Raw genomic sequence first — 25,345 nt, forward strand, 5'->3', positions numbered from 1 at the left:
GAATTTTTGCATGAGGCAATTATTTGGACATGAAAAGGTGTCCAAAAAGTTTGGGGTCCATTGGGAAAAGCTAAATGGCACTTGCTTCAGAAACTGCCATTCAGGACAGAATAGGAAAGGAATTAATTGAGCATGATGAGTGATACGTCTCCAATGTATCTACTTTTCCAAACACTTTTGCCCTTGTTTTGGACTCTAACTTGCATGATTTGAATGGAACTAACCCGGACTGATGCTGTTTTCAGCAGAATTACCATGGTGTTATTTATGTGTAGGAGCAAACATTCTCGGAATGACCTGAAACTTCACAGAGACACTTTTCAGAAAATAAGAAAAATACCTGCCATAGATGAAGTCCAGGGGGGGCCACCACCTTTCCACGAGGGTGGGGGCGCGCCTGCCCCCCTAGGGCGCACCCCCTACCTCGTGGGCCCCCTGTTGCCTCTCCGACTCCAACTCCACCTCCATATATTGAGTTTCGAGGAGAAAAAAATCAGGGAGAAGAAATCATCACGTTTTACGATACGGAGCCGCCGCCAAGCCCTAAAACCTCTCGGGAGGGCTGATCTGGAGTCCGTTCGGGGCTCCGGAAAGGGGAATCCGTCGCCATCGTCATCATCAACCATCCTCCATCACCAATTTCATGATGCTCACCGCCGTGCGTGAGTAGTTCCATCATAGGCTTGCTGGACGATGATGGGTTGGATGGGATCTATCATGTAATCGATTTAGTTTTGTTAGGGTTTGATCCCTAGTGTCCACTATGTTTTGAGATTGATGTTGCTATGACTTTGTTATGCTTAATGCTTGTCACTAGGGCCTGAGTGCCATGATTTCAGATCTGAACCTATTATGTTTTCATCAATATATGAGTGTTCTTGATCCTATCTTGCAAGTCTATAGTCACCTATTATGTGTTATGATCCGTTAACCCCAGAGTGACAATAATCAGGATACTTACCGGTGATGACCGTAGTTTGAGGAGTTCATGTATTCACTAAGTGTTAATGCTTTGTTCTGGTTCTGTATTAAAAGGAGGCCTTAATATCCCTTAGTTTCCGTAAGGACCCCGCTGCCACGGGAGGGTAGGACAAAAGATGTCATGCAAGTTCTTTTCCATAAGCACGTATGACTATATTCAGAATACATGCCTACATTATATCAATGAACTGGAGCTAGTTCTGTGTCACCCTAGGTTATGACTGTTACATGATGAACCGCATCCGGAATAATTCTCCATCACCAATCCATTGCCTACGAGCTTTCCATATATTGTCCTCCGCTTATTTACTTTTCCGTTGCTATTGCTATCATCACTACAAAATACCAAAAACATTACTTTTACTACTGTTACCTTTTGCTACCGTTATCACCACTATCATATTACTTTGCTACTAAACACTTTGCTGCAGATATTAAGTTTCCAGGTGTGGTTGAATCGACAACTCAGCTGCTAATACTTGAGAATATTCTTTGGCTCCCCTTGCGTCGAATCAATAAATTTGGGTTGAATACTCTACCGTCGAAAACTGTTGTGATCCCCTATACTTGTGGGTTATCAAGACTATTTTCTGGCGCCGTTGCCGGGGAGCATAGCTCTATTCTTTGAGTCACTTGGGATATATATCTGCTTATCATTATGAAGAACTTGAGAGATCCAAAAACCAAGATCTGTCCCTCAACTACGAGGGGAGGTAAGGAACTGACATCTAGCTCTGCACTTGATTCACCTTCTGTTTTGAGTAAGCTTGCGACACCTACACCTGCTTCCGCTATTCGTTCTGATATGTCGCATGTTATTGATGATGCCACTTCTGCTATGCATGATACTTATGATGAAACTACCTCTATGCCTGATACTACTATGCCACTTAGTGCTTTTCTTGATGAACAACTTGCTAGGGCTAGATAAATTTAAAATATTGAATCTGATGATACTGATGAAAGTGATGATGAAGAACCACCTCCATTCCTAAGGGTTATGTTTTTGATCAAGATGCTTCTTTAGCTATTTTAGCTTGCAGAAATAGAACTGAACTTAAAAAGTTATTAGCTAAATGGAGTAAGCAATCTCTAAATGCAAGAATGAAACCTGACCCTGCTTTTGCTACTTCACCTATCTTTGTTACTGATAGGGATTATGAATTCTTTGTTGATCCTGATATAATTACTTTGGTTGAAACTGATCCTTTTCATGGTTATGAATCTGAAACTGTTGTGGCACGTCTTACTAAATTGAATGATATAGCCACCCTATTCACTAAAGATGAGAGAACTCGCTACTTTTATATCCTTAAAATATTTCCGTTCTCATTAAAGGGTGATGCTAAGATATGGTTTAATTCTCTTGATCCTGGTTGTGTGCGTAGTCCCCAGGATATGATTTATTACTTCTCTGCTAAATATTTCCCTACTCATAAGAAACAAGCTGCTTTAAGGAATATATATAATTTTGTGCAAATTGAAGAAGAGAGTCTCCCACAAGCTTGGGGGAGGCTTCTCCAATTACTTAATGCTTTGCCTGATCATCCTCTTAAGAAAAATGAAATACTTGATTTCTTTTATAATGGACTAACCGATGCCTCCGGAGATTACCTGGATAGTTGTGCTGGTTCTGTTTTCAGGGAAAGAACACTGGATGAAGCTGAAATTCTATTGAATAATATGTTGACAAATGAAAATAATTGGACACCTCCGGAGCCAATTCCCGAGCCTATTCCTAAACCAACTCCGAAGAAGAGGGGTATTCTATTTCTCAGTCCTGAAGATATGCAAGAGGCAAAGAAATCTATGAAAGAGAAAGGTATTAAAGCTGAAGACGTTAAGAATTTACCTCCTATTGAAGAAATACATGGTCTTAATTTACCGCCTGTTGAAGAAACATATAATCCAAATCCTTTACCTATTGAAGAAACTCATGGTCTTGATAACCCAACACAGGTAGTAAAGGTAAATTCTCTCTATAGATATGATAAAGTTGTAATCCCATTTACTAAAATTCCTAGCCCATGCTTAGATGAGTTTGATAAATTTATGGCTAAGCAAGAAGATTTTAATGCTTATTTTGGTAGACAATTAAAATACAATTCAAATATGCTTGGACACTTGGGTGATTATATGGCTAATGTCAAAGGTGAACTTAAACTTATTAGTAAACATGCTTCTATGGTTGCCACTCAAGTAGAACAAGTACTTAAAGCTCAAAATGATTTGCTCAATGAATTGAATAGTAAAGATAATGATTATGCTGTTAGAGTGGCTACTAGAACTGGTAGAATGACTCAGGAACCTTTGTATCCTGAAGGCCATCCTAAGAGAATTGAGCAAAATTCTCAGAGAAATAATATAGATGCACCTAGTTCTTCTAAAAAGAAGAAAAAGAAAAATGATAGGACTTTGCATGCTTCTAGTGAACCTATTGTTGAAACACCTGAGAATCCAAATGATATTTCTATTTCTGATGCTGAAACACAATCTGGTAATGAACCTGAAACTAGTGGTAATGTTAATGATAATGTTCATGATGATGCTCAACCTAGTAATGATAATGATATAGAAATTGAACCTGTTGTTGATCTTGATAACCCACAATCAAAGAATCAACGTTATGATAAGAAAGACTTTGTTGCTAGGAAACACGGTAAAGAAAGAGAGCCTTGGGTTCAGAAACCCATGCCCTTTCCCCCCAAACCATCCAAGAAAAAGGATGATGAGGATTTTGAGCGCTTTGCTGAAATGACTAGACCTATCTTTTTGTGTATGCGATTAACTGATATGCTCAAAACCAATCCTTATGCTAAGTACATGAAAGATATAATTACAAATAAAAGAAAGATACCGGAAGCTGAAATTTCCACCATGCTTGCTAATTATACTTTTGAGGGTGGAATACCAAAGAAACTTGGAGATCCAGGAGTACCAACTATACCATGCTCCATTAAAAGAAATTATGTTAAAACTGCTTTATGTGATCTTGGATCCGGTGTTAGTGTTATGCCTCTCTCTTTATATCGTAGACTTGATTTGAATAAGTTGACACCGACTGAAATATCTTTGCAAATGGCTGATAAATCAACTGCTATACCTGTCGGTATTTGTGAGGATGTGCCTGTTGTAGTTGCAAATGTTACTATTTTAACGGACTTTGTTATTCTTGATATTCCCGAGGACGATAGTATGTCTATTATCCTTGGAAGACCCTTTTGAATACTGCAGGGGCTGTAATTGATTGCACTAAAGGCAATGTCACTTTTCATGTTAATGGTAATGAGCACACGGTACACTTTCCGAGGAAACAACCTCAAGTTCATAGTATCAACTCTATTGGAAAAATTCCATCGATTATATTTGGAGGTTTTGAATTTCCTCTTCCTACTGTCAAGAAGAAATATGATATTCTTATTATTGGGGATGTGCATATCCCCGTTGAGGTAACATAGTGTTATTCAAAATTTCTTCGGTTCCATGTTATTCGGAATGAGTTCGTTAACAAGACTTGATCAACCTTGTTAGTGGATTCCTTTTGATGACCATGAGATGGATGAAACTAGAAGGCACAACCTTCTGTATCCCACTTTTACTTTATGTTATTTATATTAAATAAAATAAAAATAAATATTTGTCTATCTGTTATCTGATTATCCGTGCAATATAACAATACCTCGAAAATAAAAGTTCTCCAAATGCCCTGAAAATTAAATATGATTTTTTTCTAGAATATTTGCGGATTTATGGAACTGAGAACACACCAGGGGGGCCAACCACCTGCCCACGAGGGTGGAGGGCGCGCCCACCCCTCTGGGGCGCCCTCCCCTGCCTCGTGGGCCCATGGTGGCCCTCCTCCACTTATTCCTGCACCCACACACTTCATCTTCCTCCCCCAAACACGAATAACCAGCTCAAACCCGAGTTCAAGCTCGTTTTGCTGCCATTTTCGATCTCCTTGCTCAAAGCACCTCTCACAAAACTGCTTGGGGAGATTGTTCGTTGGTATGTGACTCCCCCATTGGTCCAATTAGTTTTTGTTCTAGTGCTTTATTCATTGCAAATTTTTGCTGCTTAGGTGACCCTATTATTGAGCTTGCATGTCAAATTTATATGGTTCCAAGTAGTTTTGATGCATGATATAGGCCCTAGGCACTTGTAGGAGTAGTTGCTATCAATATTATTGAGTTTGGTTTACTTTTATTTTGAAGTTAATAAAAATTTTCAGAATTTTTCAGAGAATGAAAAATGCTTAGGAAAATGTTCCAAGGTGGTTCTTCAAGGAAGCAAGGACCCAGGCTTGCAATGCGTGATGCTGATGAAGAGCCACCAAGAGACGCTCCAGTGCGTCCTTGTGAGTGGCCTTTCTGAAAATTTTATGGATCAAGCGGGAATAAAAGAAGAATTCAACACATATTTGCGTAATGCTTATCTCGTGAGCTTCAAGGAAGAGAAGTGCAGTCACTATCATAATCTCACTAGTTCCTTTGTGAGGAGGTTTGAATTTTCAACTTCACGTAATTCTCCAACTGTCCTGTTTGATCTTTATGATAAATCTTACACTATGGACTTAGAGGATTTTACCACCGCATGCAAACTTCCACAATGGGGTAGTATAAGGGATCCTCGCAAATTTGAATTTAGAGATTTTCTTGCTAGTATAACTATGGGAGAATCCAGAGATATTACACAAGCTACCATAGGGAGCATTCACTTTCCTGCTATACATTATTTTGCTCTCTTCATAGGTAGATGCATTAATTGTAAAGATGAGGCATGTCACATGTGTGTCCCCGATCTCAGTATTCTTAGGAGTGCTGTGTTAGGGGACCAATCTTATAATTTGGGAGCCATTGTTGCACATAGGTTGCACCTTAATAGATATAATGGAGATTTCTATGGAGGAATTTATGCAACCCGCATAGCTAATTTTCTTGGTATAGACATACGCAAAGATGATATTGAATTACCACCTACTTACCTAGACTTTAATGCTATGGTTCATCACCAGTTTGTTGAGAGGAATGAATCACCTCTCCAGTACCGTCTAATCTTCGACAGACACCATGCTGTCCGTATTACTCTCCCTGCTCCTGCTTTCTTTGATTATCAGGCAAGAGGAGGATGTACTATTACCAGAGAGGAGGTAGATGAGTACGAGAGGAGGCCGCTTGTTGCCACGCTGCAGCTCAGCAGGCGATAGCTGCTGCATCACAGTACGACCCCGACTACTATTATGGATATCAGCCAGGCCAGCCGTGGCCATAGACCAACTTAGGCTAAAAAGCCTAAGCTTGGGGGAGTACGTATTTCTCACCGACATTACATTTATGCTCACACACTCATTGCTAGATGTCGGTGCTCATACTTTTTCATTGTATCATCCATGCTAGTTTATTTTCCCTTTTTATGCTTTCTTCTTGTGTGTTTAATAAACCTTAAGAAAAACCAAAAAATTAGTTGTAGCTTTTAATTAATTTACTTTCCATGCTTGTAGTGGTAATTAAAAGGAAAACCCAAAAATATTTCCTATTCTTCTTTTGCTTGTTGGGAGCTTTCCCATGTAAATAGTTTTATTTCTTTTCTTTTATTTGGGGGTCGATAGGAGAAGACCATGATTAAATTGTTGAAGTGGCTCTTATATGCATAAATGTTGATCTGACAAAAGTGCCCATATTGCCTTGTCTTCTCCTGTTTATTGAATGCTTGCAGATTCCAGCTTAGTCCAATGCACGCGCACTATTATTATTATTCACATCGTTCGGTCGTGCAAGTGAAAGGAAATTATGATGATTATATGATGAACTTATTGAGATGAGAAAAGCTGGTATGAACTCGACCTCTTTTGTTTTTATAAATATGATTAGTTCATCGTTCTTGATTCAGCCTATTATGAATAAACATGTTTGCAATGACAACTAGAGATCATAGTTTCTTGTGCCATGCTTGATTAGCTATGAGTTATAATGGTTTACCTTGCGTGCCAACATGCTATTAAAATGGTTATGATGTGGTATGATAGGGTGGTATCCTCCTCTGAATGATTTAAGTGACTTGACTTGGCACGTGTTCACGCATGTAGTTGAAACAAAATCAACATAGCCTTCACGATATTTATGTTCATGGTGGATTATATCCTACTCATGCTTGCATTTGGTGTTGATTAATTTTAATGCATGTTCATGACTGTTGTCGCTCTCTAGCTGGTTGCTTCCCAGTCTTTTGCTAGCCTTCACCTGTACTAAGCAGGAATACTGCTTGTGCATCCAATCCCTTAAACCCCAAAGTTATTCCACATGAGTCCACTATACCTACCTATATACGGTATCCACCTGCCGTTCCAAGTAAATTTGTATGTGCCAAACTCTAAACCTTCAAATAAATATCCTGTTTTGTATGCTCGAATAGCTCTTGTATCAACTAGGGCTGTCTGTATCTTCCATGTTAGGCGGGTTATTCTCAAGAGGAGTGGACTCCGCTCCTCACTCACGAGATAAATGACTGGTCATCGGGATGCCCAGTCCCATGCTTTATGCAAACTAAATCAAAATAATTGCAAACAAAACTCCCCCTGGGACTCTTATTAGTTGGAGGTACTCGTTGTTTCGAGCAACCCATGGATTGATGCTTGTGGTGGAAGGGGGAGTATAAACTTTACCATTCTGTTTGGGAACCGCCTATAATGTGTGTAGCATGGAGGATATCGCCATCTCTTGGTTGTTATGTTGACAATGAAAGTATACCGCTCAAAATATCATTCACCTCTATTTTAAAACCGAGCTCTGGCACCTCTACAAATCCCTTCTTCCCTCTGCGAAGGGCCTATCTATTTACTTTTATGCTGAGTCATCATCCTCTTATTAAAAAGCACTAGTTGGAGAGCACCGTTGTCATTTGCATTCATTACTGTTAGTTTACATTGAGTATGACTTGGCTGGATCTTTTTTACCATGAATTACAATGTCTAGTCAGCCCTTGGTCTTTAAAGGTGCTCTACGTTTATGTTTTGCGGTCTCAGAAAGGGCTAGTGAGATATCATCCTGTTATATCATATTATGATTGTTTTGAGAAAGTGTTGTCATCCGAGTTTTATTATTATGGCTCGCTAGTTGATTATGCTATTGATATGAGTAAACTTGAGACCTATGCGTTATTGCAAATGTGGTTAGTTATAATCTTTGCTGAAAACTTGAATGTTGGCTTTACATATTTACAACAACAAGAGCAAACAGAGTTTGTAAAAGTTTTTGTTTATCACTTTCAGTTTGTCAACTGAATTTCTTGAGGACAAGCAAAGGTTTAAGCTTGGGTGAGTTGATACGTCTCCAACGTATCTACTTTTCCAAACACTTTTGCCCTTGTTTTGGACTCTAACTTGCATGATTTGAATGGAACTAACCCGGACTGACGCTGTTTTCAGCAGAATTACCATGGTGTTATTTATGTGCAGGAGCAAACGTTCTCAGAATGACCTGAAACTTCACGGAGACACTTTTCAGAAAATAAGAAAAATACCTGCCAAAGATGAAGGCCAGGGGGCCACCACCTTGCCACGAGGGTGGGGGGGCGCGCCCCCTACCTCGTGGGCCCCCTGTTGCCTCTCCGACTCCAACTCCACCTCCATATATTGAGTTTCGGGGAGAAAAAAATCAAGGAGAAGAAATCATCGCGTTTTACGATACTGAGCCGCTGCCAAGCCCTAAAACCTCTCGGGAGGGCTGATCTGGAGTCCGTTCGGGGCTCCAGAGAGGGGAATCCGTCGCCATCGTCATCATCAATCATCCTCCATCACCAATTTCATGATGCTCACCACCGTGCATGAGTAATTCCATCGTAGGCTTGCTGGACGGTGATGGGTTGGATGGGATCTATCATGTAATCGAGTTAGTTTTGTTATGGTTTGATCCCTAGTGTCCACTATGTTCTGAGATTGATGTTGCTATGACTTTGCTATGCTTAATGCTTGTCACTAGGGCCCGAGTGCCATGATTTCAGATCTGAACCTAGTATATTTTCATCAATATATGAGTGTTCTTGATCCTATCTTGCAAGTCTATAGTCACCTATTACATGTTATGATCCGTTAACCCCGAAGTGACAATAATTGAGATACTTACCGGTGATGACCGTATTTTGAGGAGTTCATGTATTCACTGTGTTAATGCTTTGTTCCGGTTTTCTATTAAAAGGAGGCTTTAATATCCCTTAGTTTCCGTAAGGACCCCGCTGCCACGGGAGGGTAGGACAAAAGATGTCATGCAAGTTCTTTTCCATAAGCACGTGTGACTATATTCGGAATACATGCCTACATTATATCAATGAACTAGAGCTAGTTCTGTGTCACCCTAGGTTATGACTGTTACATGATGAACCGCAGCTGGAATAATTCTCCATCATCGATCCATTTCCTACGAGCTTTCCATATATTGTCCTTCACTTATTTACTTTTCCGTTGCTATTGCTATAATCACTACAAAATACCAAAAACATTACTTTTACTACTGTTACCTTTTGCTACCGTTATCACCACTATCATATTACTTTGCTACTAAACACTTTGCCGCAGATATTAAGTTTCCAGGTGTGGTTGAATTGACAACTCAGCTGCTAATACTTGACAATATTCTTTGGCCCCCCTTGTGTTGAATCAATAAATTTGGGTTGAATACTCTACCCTCGAAAACTGTTGCGATCCCCTATACTTGTGGGTTATCAATGAGGAACATGGCAAATGAAATATTTTGCCATATCTAAGGAAGATATGACCCAAAAAAATTATGAGAATTATTTGGGAATTTTAGGAGTGATGGAAATATAGGTTGCTTCACAACCTAGGGAAATTGGGTTATTCCTTTAATGGAAAAGGAATATTCCCTAGAAGGATAATATTGGGGTTGGTCCAAGATGGAAATGGCAAGGTCTTGGGATGGATTTGAGGATGACAAGCCACTCTGGAGAGGAAGAAGAGGCCATCTTCTTCAGTTTCCAGACCACATAGCCACGGAAAAAGAAAACTCAAGCAAAACCTCAAAAAATCAAATGAAAAAGAAAGGGCCAAAAATCAAGGTGTGACAAACCTTCCTCCCTTAAAGAAATCTTGTCCTCGAGATTTGGTTGCTCAGGGAACAAGTATGAATATACTGACTTAAGGAAACCATTTCCAACTCGGGTATCCTTTTTTCCTTTATAGATTGTTCCCTACTAAATTTCATATGACGAGGCTACCTGGCTCTGGGGTGGTTTGCTTCACTGTATCCTCATCCTGACAGAACTTACCTTACATGTTCATGCTCATACTGGCTCCAGTTCTTTTCGTATTTGCTGACTTGCTGAGATTACCATGACTGAAATATATGCCCGTCTCACAAGTCCAAGAGTGGTTTTCCGATGGATGTGTTATCTCTGACAACCTTTCATGAAGTGGTGATTAGACTTTCCTGGTGGATACCCAATCTTTTTACTCCTTGCATTGGGTCTCTCAACTAACTGTAGTTCCTTCGGGTTCAAAATAGTGAGGTGGTTCATAACCGTTCTCCTGATGGATTCTGACTTCTCGCAGGAGTTTCTGAATCATCTTGACTGACTCCACTATCTTGAGTATTGGATTTGTACCAAATAGTTGGCTGTCATCTGTCGTGGCCATCATAAAGGGGTACGACCTTATATGATAGTACCCATAGACTTGACTGACTATGGTGCTGGCAGAAGAATTTTTTTTGTTCATGACAGGATATCCTTTGATGCTCCTCATAAGTGAGGATACATGCCTCAAGACTGTTATTCATCATCCTGATTATCCATTCTATTGGCATGTCCATGGGGATAGTAGGTTGTGTGCTGCTTTACCATGGATGCTGGAGTCAACTGTTGAATTGCTTATTTTTTTGTCTTGACAGACCCAGATATTTGATACTGACAAATCTGAGCACATATTGTTGACTGAGTGGGTTGCCTTGGTATGAGGTCCTTACCAAAATTGAGTAGACCCCTTAGGTGAATATTCATGGTGATCAATACTAACTTAGACTGTCCGGGGTATCTGCACCATGTGGGTCATGCAACAATTATCAGTCTTGCTCCTTCGTTACTATTTCCTTTGTCTGGATCCTTTGCTGAAAGAGCTTGGTCATATTGCTTCTTTGTGTGACCATTGGTACTATCGGGTGCAATATTCTGGCAGGAGTACTTTTATCCTCATCTCCTGACATGGTAACATCCTTTAAATTGCAGGTTCATCGTTCCTCAAGTCTTAACCATAGGGAAATGATCATTCGAACCCTTGTAAGAAATCGGCAAATAAATCAGTAGCCACCACAACGGTCGTCACAACTCAGATCTGGGACATCACTGAAATAACTCAACCACAACTCAAGATGGCCGAAAAGAAACTCAGAGCATGAGACCGTGTTGATAAGAAGAACGTGGCAGTTCCCTAAGACGAACGAAAAGCAGCTCAGAGCAAAGGGCCACTGTGACAAAAAGAAACTCAACAGCTGTACAAGACGGCCGGAAAGTAGCTCAGGACTCGTGACAGTTGTTGAATAGAGAAATATAAAGTCGGCATCCACCCCGTATGGCCAAAAACAGATCAGAACACAGGCGTGGTGCTGTTACCAGAGAAAAGTAGACAAGGGCTCATCAGAATCATGTTCCAGGTTCACAGGTACTTGTGCAGAGCTCACTGTTGTCATCAATCTTCATAGTTCTTTGTCACACTATGGTGTATAACCGACTTCCTTCTTTTAACAATCCTCATGTGGTTGTCAGATCCTCGTTCGAGTGGCTTGCAAGATCTTGGCAACATGCTTCACAATATATATATATATATATATATATATATATATATATATATATATATATATATATATATATATATATATATATGAGAATTTGATTTCCGAGGTAGACTGGTGTTCTGACTGATTCTTGCTTCTGACCAAAATGTTGCGGATCTGGTTCTTGGGATGCACTACCATAAGCTGTCAATTCACAATGCAATTTCTTGCACCAATGTCATACTGAGGACGATTGGATGGCTTGGCTGGAAGCCATCGAGAGTATCTTGCTGAGGAAGATTGGGTATCATGCTTCAGAAGCTTCCCCCCTTAAAGACATGCTGGGGAAGGACTCGGTACCTTATACCGGAAGCTTTTGTGGTTTCTTACTGAAGAAGACAGAGTATCTTGCACGGGAAGTCATCTAGGTATCGTACTGAGGAAGATAGATGAATCTTGCCTTACAGGTTTCTCTGGTCACTTGCGAGGGAAGATTGGGTTGCTTATACCAGAAGCTTCTCATTGTGATATGCGGACCAATTACCACATACACATACCATCTTAATATTTCGGCTGTTGATTACCTTTGACTGATAACATACTGTCGATCTTGCACACAATATATCTTCTTGCTGATTTGATCATCACAGTTATGAAGAGCGCACACTGAGGGAGACTTGATTATCCATACTATTGTGAGGAGTGCACTCTAATGCAAAATTGGTTATCAACATCAAGATATGATATTTCCCATTTCACCGTAGTCGGCTGAGAGTTCCTTTCTGCTTTTGCTGAGTTGCAAATATTTGAACTCCTTGCTAATTCTTCGGGTCCATTGTCGGTTGACGAGCAACTTTAATAGGGGAAAATATGTAACACCAAAAGCCCAAAGAAAGAAGCAAAAGAAATGACGAAAACAAAAGCACACAAAACATAGAAATAATAATATAATCAAGCAACATCACATATTACTGCTACTCACAACAATAATATGCATGCATACCTAAGCACACAAACCTCGCAGAAACTCCGGTATTTCGGTCTTATATGCTATGGTGGTGTGCACGAAAAGTGAATCCATGTGTGGAAGGAGTTGGTGTAACCAAGGCTACACCAAGCGCTGGCTGAACACCGGTTGCATTTGGACGGATACACACACTACAAGAAATATGTCAACTTATGACCTTCTGTCAGTGACCCTCGAAGAATTGGTCATAAATTTATGACCATTTTAGACCAATTGGTCAAAAGCTGTTCGGGGGGCTCCAAACCCTAAACCATTGCGACCATTTTGGTCAGAAAGGTCGTAATTTCCTTACACGAAATGGTCACAAAGCAAACAGTGCTAGTCCGCTGCCTTATTTCTAGTTGTTAATGACCAATATAGATGGTCATAGCCTTGTAGATTGTGGTGGGTTGTGATGACTAGGCGCCATCTCATCAGTTTTGCCTACGTGTCATGTCCATGTGGCAGTTTTTGCCCTAGGTTGTGAAGCAACCTATATTTCTATCATTCCCAAAATTCCCAAAAAAATCTCATAAATTCTTCGGGGCATATCTTCATCAAATATGTAAAAATCCTTCCTTGCCTAGTTCAAAACTAATTCAACAATATTCATTTTTCTATTCTGTTCACAACAACACTTTATGAAGGAAGTGCTATTTTTATATTCTTGATTGCCCTCGGAATTTTTGGGCACTCTTTCCTATCCAAATCATTACCGCATGACAAAATTCAGCTCCATTTGCCTAGCAAATCTTCCTCGGCAAATTTCCAAAGTTTTTGTCCACCTAGAAGCATTGTGAAGAAGTACCTTTTTTATATCTCTAAATGACATGAAATTTATACAGTTCCTTCATATGCCCAAATTATCACCCTCCTCCAAATTGTAGCTCAGTCAAATCATCTATGTGAGCCCAGGTTCAATTTATATTTTGTGGCCAAATTGGCACATTGCAAAGCAAGTGTTATATAGACCCCTCCTATTACCCTCAAACTTTTTGGACACTCTTCCATACCCAAATCATTGCCACATGATAATATTCAGCTCAATTTTCCTAGTAAATCTTTCTCAGGAAATTTACAAAGTTTCTACCTCGAGAGAAGCTTTGTGAAGTAAGTACTAGCTAGGCTTACCCAAATGATCTGAAAATTTACCAGCGCATGACCATACCTATGTAACTTACCTACACCAATTTTTAGCTTATTTCATTCATCCAATCTCTCTCACTAGTTTTCCCAAGTTTTTGTCCATAGAAGAGCATTGTGAAGGAAGTACTACTTTGGCATGTCAAAATGATATCAATTTTCTACAATGCTTTCCTATGCCCAAATAACCATCCTCCACCAAATTTCAGCTCAATCCAGTCATTATTTTGAGCCCAGCTTCAACATTCATATTTTTGTCCAGTGTGGTACTTTGCAAAGCAAGTACCACCTAGGCTCCTCCTTTTGAGGTGAAAATTTGTGAATACATTCTCCTTAGTAGATGATCATCCTCGGCCAAAACTCACGCCCATTGGCCATGTGCATTTCCCGTACTGCAAATCAAACACTTGGCTGCTTATTCATGTTTGAGCATCGATCGGTCTCCTCGTGAGAATCTTATGTTGTGATTTTCTTCCTAGCACCTACCTGGGGAGTGCCCAACCCACTAGACATGCCTAGGCCGCACATAACACATGGCAACGCCACGGTCACGCGGTGACCACGCGGCGGGCATGTGAGCTTACCCGCTCTAGAGTTGGGGCCCTCGGCCACCGTCCAAACCTCGATGTCTCGCCATCAAACCATGTATTTCTGATTAAATAGATACTTATTTACCTAGAAATGATTTTTGGAAAAAATAAAGAGCAAACTATGAGGCAGCTGCAGTTCAAATTTGACCCGCTTCCAACTGAATCAACGGGAATTTGTCTTTTTCACCAGAGGTGGATCAAAATTTTTGACACCCAACCATTTTGTCAATTGTGCATTAAATATGGCCTAGTATTTTATAAAATTGATTAGGTCCAATTTTGCAACAAATATATGGTAGGTCCTTCACAAAAAAACTCATTTCAGGCACCCAGAAAATGGAAAATGGTTTTTTCGTCCAAAGAAAATGAAAACTTCCTTAGGCAACATTGTTTGCCATTCCAATATGCACCCTTGTGCACAATATGAGATCATTTGAACAATCTATGCCATGAATGTGGCCATAAGATTGATCATTTGGCTTGAAAGCCATGAATCTTCACGCATGATAGCTCATTTCTGAGAACATTTTTTTAAAATAATTACCGTATTACAAGTTTATTATTTTTCCTGCAAACTTGGTCACATATAATGACACAATGCGAAGGTTTTCCAATTTTTTGAGTTTTTTTAATTTCTTATGCCTCTTTCAAAATGCGGTCAAAACGGCGGGCTTGACCGTTCCTAGCTAGTGGTTGAATCTTGGAATTTTTTTGGTGTTTCTATTATTAAATAGATACTTATGTACCTAGAAATGATTTTTGGAAAAAATAAAGAGCAAACTATGAGGCAGCTACAGTTCAAATTTGACCCGTTTCCAACTGAATCGACGACAATTTGTCTTTTTCACCAGAGGTAGATCAAAACTTTTTTCACCCAACCATTTTGTCAATTGTGCATTATATATGGCCTAGTATTTTATAAAAATGATTTGGTCCAATTTTGCAACAATTATTTGGTAGGTCCTTCACAAAAAACCCTCCTTTTGGGCACTCGGAAAATGAAAAATGAATTTTCCGTGCAAAGAAAATGAAATCTTCCTTAGGCAACATTGTTTGGAATTACAAGATGCACCCTCGTGCACAATATGAGATCATTTGAACAAACTATGCCATGCATGTGGCCATAAGATTGATCATTTGGCTTGAAAGCCATGAATCTTCACGCATGATAGCTGATTTCTGAGAACACTTTTTTAAAATAATTACCGTATTACAAGTTTACTATTTTTCCTGAAAACTTGGTCACATATAATGACACAATGCGAAGGTTTTACAATTTTTTGATTTTTTTTGAATTTCTTATGTCCCGTTTCAAAATGCGGTCAAAACGGCGGACTTGACCGTTCCTAGCTAGTGGTTGAATCTTGGAATTTTTTTGGTGTTTCTATGATTAAATAGATACTTATTTACCTATAAATGATTTTTGGAAAAAATAAAGAGCAAACTATGAGGCAGCTACAGTTCAAATTTGACCCGTTTCCAACTGAATCGACGACAATTTGTCTTTTTCACCAGAGGTAGATCAAAGCTTTTTTCACCCAACCATTTTGTCAATTGTGCATTATATATGGCCTAGTATTTTATAAAAATGATTTGGTCCAATTTTGCAACAATTATTTGGTAGGTCCTTCACAAAAAACCCTCCTTTTGGGCACTCGGAAAATGAAAAATGAATTTTCCATGCAAAGAAAATGAAAACTTCCTTAGGAAACATTGTTTGGAATTCCAAGATGCACTCTCGTGCACAATATGAGATCATTTGAACAAACTATGCCATGAATGTGGCCATAAGATTGATCATTTGGCTTGAAAGCCATGAATCTTCACGCATGATAGCTCATTTCGGAGAACATTTTTTTAAAATAATTACCGTATTACAAGTTTATTATTTTTCCTGAAAACTTGGTCACATATAATGACACAATGCGAAGGTTTTCCAATTTTTTGATTTTTTTTGAATTTTTTATGCCCGTTTCAAAATGCGGTCAAAACAGCGGACTTGACCGTTCCTAGCTAGTGGTTGAATCTTGGAATTTTTTTGGTGTTTCTATGATTAAATAGATACTTATTTACCTATAAATGATTTTTGGAAAAAATAAAGAGCAAACTATGAGGCAGCTACAGTTCAAATTTGACCCGTTTCCAACTGAATCGACGACAATTTGTCTTTTTCACCAGAGGTGGATCAAAACTTTTTTCACCCAACCATTTTGTCAATTGTGCATTATATATGTCCTAGTATTTTATAAAATTGATTTGGTCCAATTTTGCAACAATTATTTGGTAGGTCCTTCACAAAAAAACCTCATTTGGGGCACTCAAAAAATGGAAAATGATTTTTTGTGCAAAGAATATAAAAAATCCCTTTGTCGATACTGTTTACTATTCCAAGATGTAAACTTTTGCAGAGTATAAAGAACTCATTTTGAACAAATATAAAGAATATAAATAATATCATGTGAACAAGTATTTGGTAGGTCTTTTACAAAAAAAACTCATTTTGAGCACTAAAAAATGGAAAATGATTTTTTCGTGACCTATTTAAAAGGTCATAAAGTCTTCAAATTGTTTGTTGCGTTCTGATTGGTCTATAGGCATATCACGCGGATCATGCATCCGACACCGTCGGATGCTCCGGGATCCAACGGCGGACCTCATCCCCTCACCCTCTCACCCACGTAGCCCTCTCACCCCCTCACCCACGCAGCCCCCACTCCCCACCGTTCCAACCCTAGCCCCCACGCCCCCACTCTCCCGCACCCGCACCCGCTCTCCAAACCCTAGCCGCCGCCGCCCCCGCACCATGGTCGTCGACGGCGAGGAGCCCGAATCCCCATGCCTCCCAAGCGCCCGAAACTCTAGCCCGTGGCGCAGCCATGACGACCGAGCTCTGGATCCCATCGACTCCCCCCCATCGCACCCTTCTCTCCTCGCAGCTGTCACCACCTCCTCCCTCGATCCAGTCCTCTCCCCAGCCTCCTTTCCCTGATCTAGTTCTCTCCCCGCCGCTCCCACCCACTGCCGACCTCGCAGCCCTCCTCACCACCGCCGCCGACCTCGTCCCTCCCTCCCCTCACCATCTTTCCCTACCCTATGCCCTAGATCGAGTCGAGAAGGTCGGCTGACGCGCTAGGGTTCCGTTTGGTCAGCTCCGCGCCGGCTCTCCGGTTGGCCGCCCGCCCGACGATGGATCTCCCGCCGCTCTCGCACCAGGCGCTCTTTGCGGCCCTCCGATCCGCGGACGCCGAGGCCGTGCGCCGCCTCCTGGCCGGCGCCGAGGAGTCCGCGCTCTACGTCCTGGTGGACGCCGAGGCCGTGCGCCTCCTCCTCCCGCTCCACGACCTCGAGGCCGCCAAGCTCCACTCCCGCCTCGACCTCGATGCCTTCCACGTTGACGCCAAGCAAGGGCACACCGGTGAGCCCCTCTTCTCGCTCAATTAGTAGCTTCCGCTGGGTTTTTAGAATGATCCAAGTCCAGTGTGTTGCAGCAAGTTTAACCGATTCTCATTGGGCTCAATTGCAGGGTTTGATGCTCCGAGGAACAGCATGGAGTTCGCCATGGAGGTGCCCCACAGCTACGGCGTCTTCCAAGAGGACGTCCCGGTGAGTAGTACAATCCCCTTCCCTGTTCTTTCTCTCTATCTGTCAGACTAATTCACTGCATCATTTTCTTCCCTGGCCCGTGTATGCATGCGTCTGGTAAATTATTTTGTTTCCAGAAAAAGGACCTGGAATTCCTTTTTTCTCCTTTCATTCCAGTCACATACTACTATCCAATTTTCAGTTAGGTGGGTAGATCTTTCTTGACAGATGATATGCATTGTCCATCCGTCCTTGGCAGCTCTGTTGCTAGGTGTAGTTGTACCTGACTGTTGTTGCCTGAGAAGACAACACGAAACACCTATTAATAATGCTGTCAAACAAACAGTAGACCACCATCTACTGCTGCTGGGCACAATCACGTTGCCCCTTAATTACCTGGCCATTCTCTGCATCATTGCTTACCATCCTTTGCCTACCAATAAGTAGGAGGCCATGTTGAGTTGCTGGCATTGTTCTTCAAACTAGATTAGCACTGCTGCTTTCCTCCGCCCCTCTTCTCCCGCGACGGTGTTCTCATCTGCCACAGCAGCTTACTGACACGGTCATTGGTTCTGTCTTTGTTTTGTTGGCAGCAGGGGAAGAAGGAGGAGGAGGAGTTCAGCATGGGGCCCCTCTCCATTCTCATGCTCAGCGTCAAGAACAACGCCCTGGTTGGTTTGGTTTGGTTTGGTCGACTTCTTGCCTCTGTTGATTGAGATCTCAGCTTAGCGAGGGCATATTTTCTGTAGTAGTAGTCGACCTGCTTAGCGAGCTCAGCTCACCCCGCTCGTCGTCGACCTGCCTGACGGTGGCTATGGCGGGACCCTCGAGATCGTCGTCTTCCTGACCGGGACCCTTGGTTAGTGAAATCATTTGTTTTCCATGACATTCAGACTTTGCTATAGTTTACTGAAACTATTGTGGTCTGAAGAACAGTTTACTGAAATTGTTCCAAGTCTGAAAAACAGTTGTCTGAATCTGTTGAAATCTGAAACTGTTCTAATCTTGTAGATAACCTGTGAACAAATTTACTTGTGTTGAATAACCTGTGAACAAATTTAGGACTTTGGAGTTGTCTAAAACTGTTGTAGTCTTGTAGAAAAGTAAAAGTAGTTGGATGGAAATAGATTTCTCAGTCTGTGTAATAGATGGTCTAAAGCTAGTTGCAAATTTCTTTCCTTGATTCAGATAATTCAGTAAGTCCATTTCATAACATCTGCTGCTAGTAGAAATTATGGAAGCTAAAAAGCCAAATCAAGTTCAGTCATCTCATTTCACCTTTGCAAAGAAGATACTAATTTTCTAAACTGTGAATTTGATGTTAACGTCTTATATGTGCGTCTTATATGTCCATTTCATAACATGGTGCGTCTTATATGTGTGTTTGATGTTAACGTCGCTTGTGGTTTTGCAGGGTTCTGAGGCTGCAGCCTGGGCACCATCAGGGTATGTTGTTTCCCTGTCCTGTTTCTTCAGTGCTCAATAGTTGCTTGTGCGACTGCTACTAGTCTTTTATGTAATGCTAAACTAAAATGGGTCTAGTTATACTAATCATTCCATGAAAGTTCAGTCTGATTTGCTGGTACTCTAATAGAATCATTGTTTGCTCATGCTCAGAATCATTGTTTGCTCATGCTCAGAATCATTGTTTTACATATGTTACTTGTGATGTTCTGCTGGCTGAGATGTGCATGATCTGGGTGATGAAGAAAATTGTTCGGATTCCCACTGATTTTCATGATTATTACAACCAGATACTTCTGACGGATCATGCCATCTCTTGGACTACATATGTACTCCCTCCGTAAACTAATATAAGAGTGTTTAGAATACTAAACTAGTGATCTAAACACTCTTATATTAGTTTACAGAGGGAGTACTCCTTTATTATTGAGCAAATACTTTCCTTTGATTTTTTGCAAACCTCTTAGAAGTAATTTTCGTATCCTCTTTTTTGTGTTCTGCTGGCTGATGAGATGTGCATTACCTGGGTGATGAAGAAAATCGACGGGTCACGCCATCTCCTGAAGTACATTTGCACATTTTTACTGCTTTAGACTGACTGTACATGCATTCCTTCATTGGTTATGAACCTTATTGCTCATTGTGTTCTGTTGGGTTGAACTGCATGATTCCGGGTGATGAAGAAAATCGTTCGGATTCCCACTGATATTTCATAATTAGTGTAACCAGCTACTTCTGATCCATAGCTTGTACTGCAACTAATGTGTCATGCGTTTTGTGGCAGCAACAGCAGCTAGCAGGAGCAATTCTATTGCTGGTTTGCATTGAAGATATTGTATTCTGTTGCTATATCATTGTTTAATAAAACCACAGCATGATGCTCACATGAGATATCCACATGTTTCTGTGCTGTTTTGCTACAAGCTGTGTGTTGATTTGATAACAGGAGTTTCCTTGTCCTGGTCCTATACTGCATTCTAACTCCTATGTTTCTGTGCGCGTGTGTTTAATTGATGTTGTTTCAACTTTGAACTGCTTCTGCATATACTGCAATTGAGATTTAAATTTGTGGTTGTTCCTCTTTTACAGATGCTCAAGTGTGAAGCCGTGAAGTATGAAGCAAGTGTGAAGCCGTGAAGTGTGAAGCCGCCAAGTTCTACTTAGTGAAGAGTAGCATATTGTAGCATATATGTGTTGTAAAGATTGTAATAGATTTATTTAGTGGTATATTTGATGATTCTTTTTGATTATTTATATGATCTGAAAACTTGTGAAATGGAAACTTGACCAATGGGTCCACTTATGAAAATAATCTGTCAATTTTGTACATCTTTGACATGTGGGACCAATTTGAGAGATGATCATGACAAGTGGGACCCATCTGACTAGTGGGACCAACTTGAATATATAATGGCTGAAAATAGAAAAGCAATAAATAATAAAAGGCCACGGGCCAACAATAAAAAAGGCTACAACGTTGGGCTTGGCCCATGAAGCCGACCAGAATTAACAAGGAAAAAAAATCCTAAAAGGCTGAATTAATGGGCTCGGCCCATGTAGAAAACCGAATTGAACCGGGCTGAATCTTGTGCCACATCAGCTTGCCACGCTGGATGCCTACGTGGCCTGGGGAGGTTGCTAGTGACCAAAACAGAAGGTCATAGGATCAACAACCTTTTGTTAAAGGTCGCTATAGTCAGTTTACGACGCCCAGCTTTTGACCTTATGTTTTTGGTCACAAAAAGGTCATAAATGGAAATTTGTGACCATTCAGTGACCAATAGTGGTGGTCATAAGTTGACATATTTCTTGTAGTGATAGGTGAGGAAGGACTTGGTGATCATGTAGCGAGACACAAGGTCACAACCTCATCATCATCAAGCGTATGGAAAGGAGCCATACATGTCCAAAGAATGGGATGACAGGGTAGGATAGTGGTGGAAAAGCAAGGCTTGCTGGCATTGCCCTTTTCTGATAACCAAGATCAGTAAGGGTTGCCAAAGGGGCGAGATGGGAGGCACGATTTGGGATAGAGACAAGTCTATCACCGAAACGATATGGGAGGATGGCAGAAAGATATCAACGCGATATCCGAGCATAACTCCTGCAAATGGTGTCTGGAACGCTGGTACCGTGGCATCACTCTGTTGGGACAGAGATGACACCAAAAACCTAAGAGCAGGCATGCAAAGAGGGATGGTGTAGGTATTGGATCGAAACAGATACCAACTACACACGCAAGATTACTATCAGCGACCAGATAATAATCTATATGCATGCTATGCGGCAAACAAATGCAACAAACAAGTGCAACAAACCAACTGGGCTCTATACTACCGTTTTTTAATGCTCGCGCGGGCTAGGGCGTCCTACAGCCAGACCTGCTATGATACCAAGCCTGTGGCACCGCGGCTCAGAGAAATCGGAACGCCCTGTATTCCAGCCCAGAGATTGAGGAGAAGTCTTCTGGAATATGACACTGCTTAGCATAGAACAAATCAGCTCTTTATTACAAGCTATATGGGTACAAGGGGATTACATCGGCACGACGACACTACGCCTACCAAGGTTGCTCCATGCAAGCAGCAGAACAACACGATGCGACGGAATAACTCTAGCAGCGGAACAACAACGATGGTGATGAACTGCACTATGCAGGGACTCTGGCTGGAACGCTTATCCTAGCTCGCAAACAAGGAATCCACGGCAAACAAGTAATCAAATCTAGCATGACCTGCAATCTGGTATGACTCGCTAGGTCAGTACATTGAATGTACTTGAAAGCTCACAACAACCAAGAGCAATCAAGACAGACAACAACATGACAATTACAGGTTAACAAGGATTAACATGATACTATCAGATCAATTGTAGCATGAACAAGATGAACATGATACAACTAGAACAATATAAGCATGGCATGAACATATGAACATGATGATAATAGCATGCAACATGATGACATTATCATGCACAAACTTACTCTGGTTGGGTTACCTCGTAACCAGCACATGCATAAGCTTACCATCACGGACATCACACGATCATCTCAGGATCCAATCAAGCTTGGTATTAAAATACCGTAGTAATCATTACATGACCACAAGGAGCTTGACATTTACCCGTGATTCTCGCACAACATCACAAATATCCATCAACTCAGTATCCATGATACCACAATGATCCTCTGTTGATCAGAACCAATCTATTTCTCATCATCGAACCAGGGTTGTTATTAATCAAGTTATTAATATTACTGTTGACCCATAGTGTGACCGAGTATGAACTGGGCCCATATCCGTGGGCACGGCTATCGATAGATTTAAACACACACACTGCAGAGGTAGCGTACTTTACCCACACCACGGAACCCATGGCCTCGCACTCCCATTCGGGTGGACCAATGTCATTCCGACAAAACCGATCTACTTCCATGACACTCTCCCGGCCACTCCGACCAACTCCCCTCTCGGATAAGTCATGGGTGGCCTCGTGCCTACCAAAGGCTTCAACGGCCACCGTCGTTGCAAAACAAACAACGGTCCCATACGGGGACAAGGATCCTTACAATAACAATGGGCACACAAGGCTTATGCCGTCCTACCCGGCCAAGGTAGCACCCATGCATAACCTTCCCTCGTTGGAGGCACCAGCGAGAGGCATGACAATAGACCCAGTTAGGACCCTCCCATAAGGCAAGTGTGGCTGCACTGGTCAGCTTGATTTGGTGGCACCATGACTCAGCCAATAGTTGTTCAAGTTCATTTAAGTCCGGTTAAACTTGAATGCAATAAGCTGAGCCATATTAAAATAACATGATGCAACTACAATGCATGAGCATGATATCAACATCATCATGGGGGTGCAACATAATCAACGAGCATAACAACAACATTAAAACATTTATCCACATGAGCACGGAATACTAACGAGCATGTAGATCAAAAGTATAACACTACTCATAGCATAACTTGAGACCACTAACATCAATAATGAATACTATGCAAGAACATATCAATAATACTACCATGCAAGCATTTAATCAGCTAGATGCAAAGGAAACATGCATAACCACGGTACTCGATAACAAACGATAGTCATGCACGGAAGATGACCAACACCAACAGGTACTACTACCAAGCATATCATATGAAAGTAATACTAGCATGATAACCAGATGCATCGAATCAAAGCACGAAGGTGAACATGGAACTAGAAGTAGTACCGAAACAATGATAATAGTTGCAGACAAATAAGTAGAGATCTATTAAATATTCAAGTTGAAAACCATGGCTACTGCATGCAATCATGCAAGTGGTTTTCATGGCTTTCCTGGGGATGAAGAAACCACCGGGGAGAAGCGCAGAAAGATCGCGGAAGGAATTGCCAAAAAGGTTTCTCTCCCGAAGGGGGCTGATTAGGGGCAAAGGAAAAATATTCATTTCCAGTATGTCAAGCCATAGTGAAAATGATAGGAACAGAATGGACTCGACGATACGAAGACGTGGGCATTGGACTCACCTCAATCGGAGTTACGAGCAAAAAGTGGTGAAGGGTTTTCTGCCAGGGACTTGTTTGCAAAGAAAATATTCACAAAGGGGTCCCTGACAGCTCGACGGGTCGCGCATTCTAGCAAAATACGTCTTCCCATGGGGAAATCATAAAGCGCAGAATGCGCTTCCACTTATCCACGCTCACAGTGGCGGGGTCGGGGCTTGTCTCGCTCCCAAGTGGGGCGCACCTTATCCTTCTCTCTCCTTCTCCCTTCTCTTCTTCTTCCCTCCTCTCCCCCCGACAAGAATAGAGAGGGGGCGAGGCCGTGCGATGCCTGCAAGGCTCCCGGGTGGCTCTGGCCACCTCTCGCGGTGCTCCGCCTACAGATAAGCTCATAGGGAAGAGCCGCATCCAAGGGGCTGGGTCACGACCACCGAGAAGGGCCGAGGCGACGACAACTTGGACTGTGGTGGGATGGTGTTCGGTCAAAGTTGGGGTAGGGCGTATTGGTCGTGGAGAAGAGGAGCTGGTGGTGCGGGGAGGTTTGCGGTGGTGGAGGAGGCCTCTGGTAGTAGAAAAGAGGGGGGGGAGGAGCTCGGCATTGAGCGGATTTAGGCTGCAGACGGTGATGGACACAATGGCTAGGGAGGGCAAAGGGGGACTCCAGAGCTCGGTAGAGTGGTCGGGGCGGCCTTTGGGAGGACGGGGAGGAGAATGGTGAGCTCGGGCAAGGCCGGGCATGGCTATATATAGCCGGATGAGGGAGGCCGAGCTCGGGTGTCGCCGCGGGGATCCGATCAATGCTCTGGCGATGCTTAGGGGTCATGGGGAGGCGCGGGAATGCGACGAGGTAGAGAAGACAAGCTTCACGGGGTGACACAATGCCAAGAGGCACGAGGAAGAAGAAGCCGCAACGTGAACAGAGACGGTCGTCTACAACTCGCCCGTGGACGCGCTCTGTTCACAACGGGGACGACTCGCCGGGGAAGCAAACAAAGGGTGAAATGGCTCCAGGAGGACGGCGACGATGATAGGAACATGCTGGACATGCACGGGCGCACTGGAACGCTGAGCAGAGAAGGGGCCGAGCAAGAAGACGCTATGGACGCGGCAAATGCATACCAAAACCATTGTCACCGTGCAGACTGGCATGACGAGGACAAGAGGGGGTGTCGTGATATGTCTGGTGATGAGTCCCTGCATCACTGAGCCCGAGAGAGGTGATGGATCAAAGAAAGGAGATCTCGATCGATGGGATTACTCCACTGAAGTTTGCTGTTGCAAACTGTTGCATGATGCTGTCGAGA

At 41.9% G+C, this 25,345-nt stretch overlaps 2 pseudogenes; both read left to right on the plus strand.

Annotated features, from left to right (window-relative positions):
• The first annotated feature begins 19,774 nt into the window (after positions 1-19,774).
• On the plus strand, positions 19,775-19,849 carry LOC119319778 (annotated as a pseudogene).
• A 363-nt stretch (positions 19,850-20,212) lies between these two features.
• LOC119319779 lies at positions 20,213-20,288 on the plus strand (annotated as a pseudogene).
• The last annotated feature ends 5,057 nt before the right edge of the window (positions 20,289-25,345 follow it).

The sequence above is a fragment of the Triticum dicoccoides genome, chromosome 6A (assembly GCF_002162155.2).
Source record: "Triticum dicoccoides isolate Atlit2015 ecotype Zavitan chromosome 6A, WEW_v2.0, whole genome shotgun sequence".
In the NCBI taxonomy this organism is placed as follows: domain Eukaryota; kingdom Viridiplantae; phylum Streptophyta; class Magnoliopsida; order Poales; family Poaceae; genus Triticum; species Triticum dicoccoides.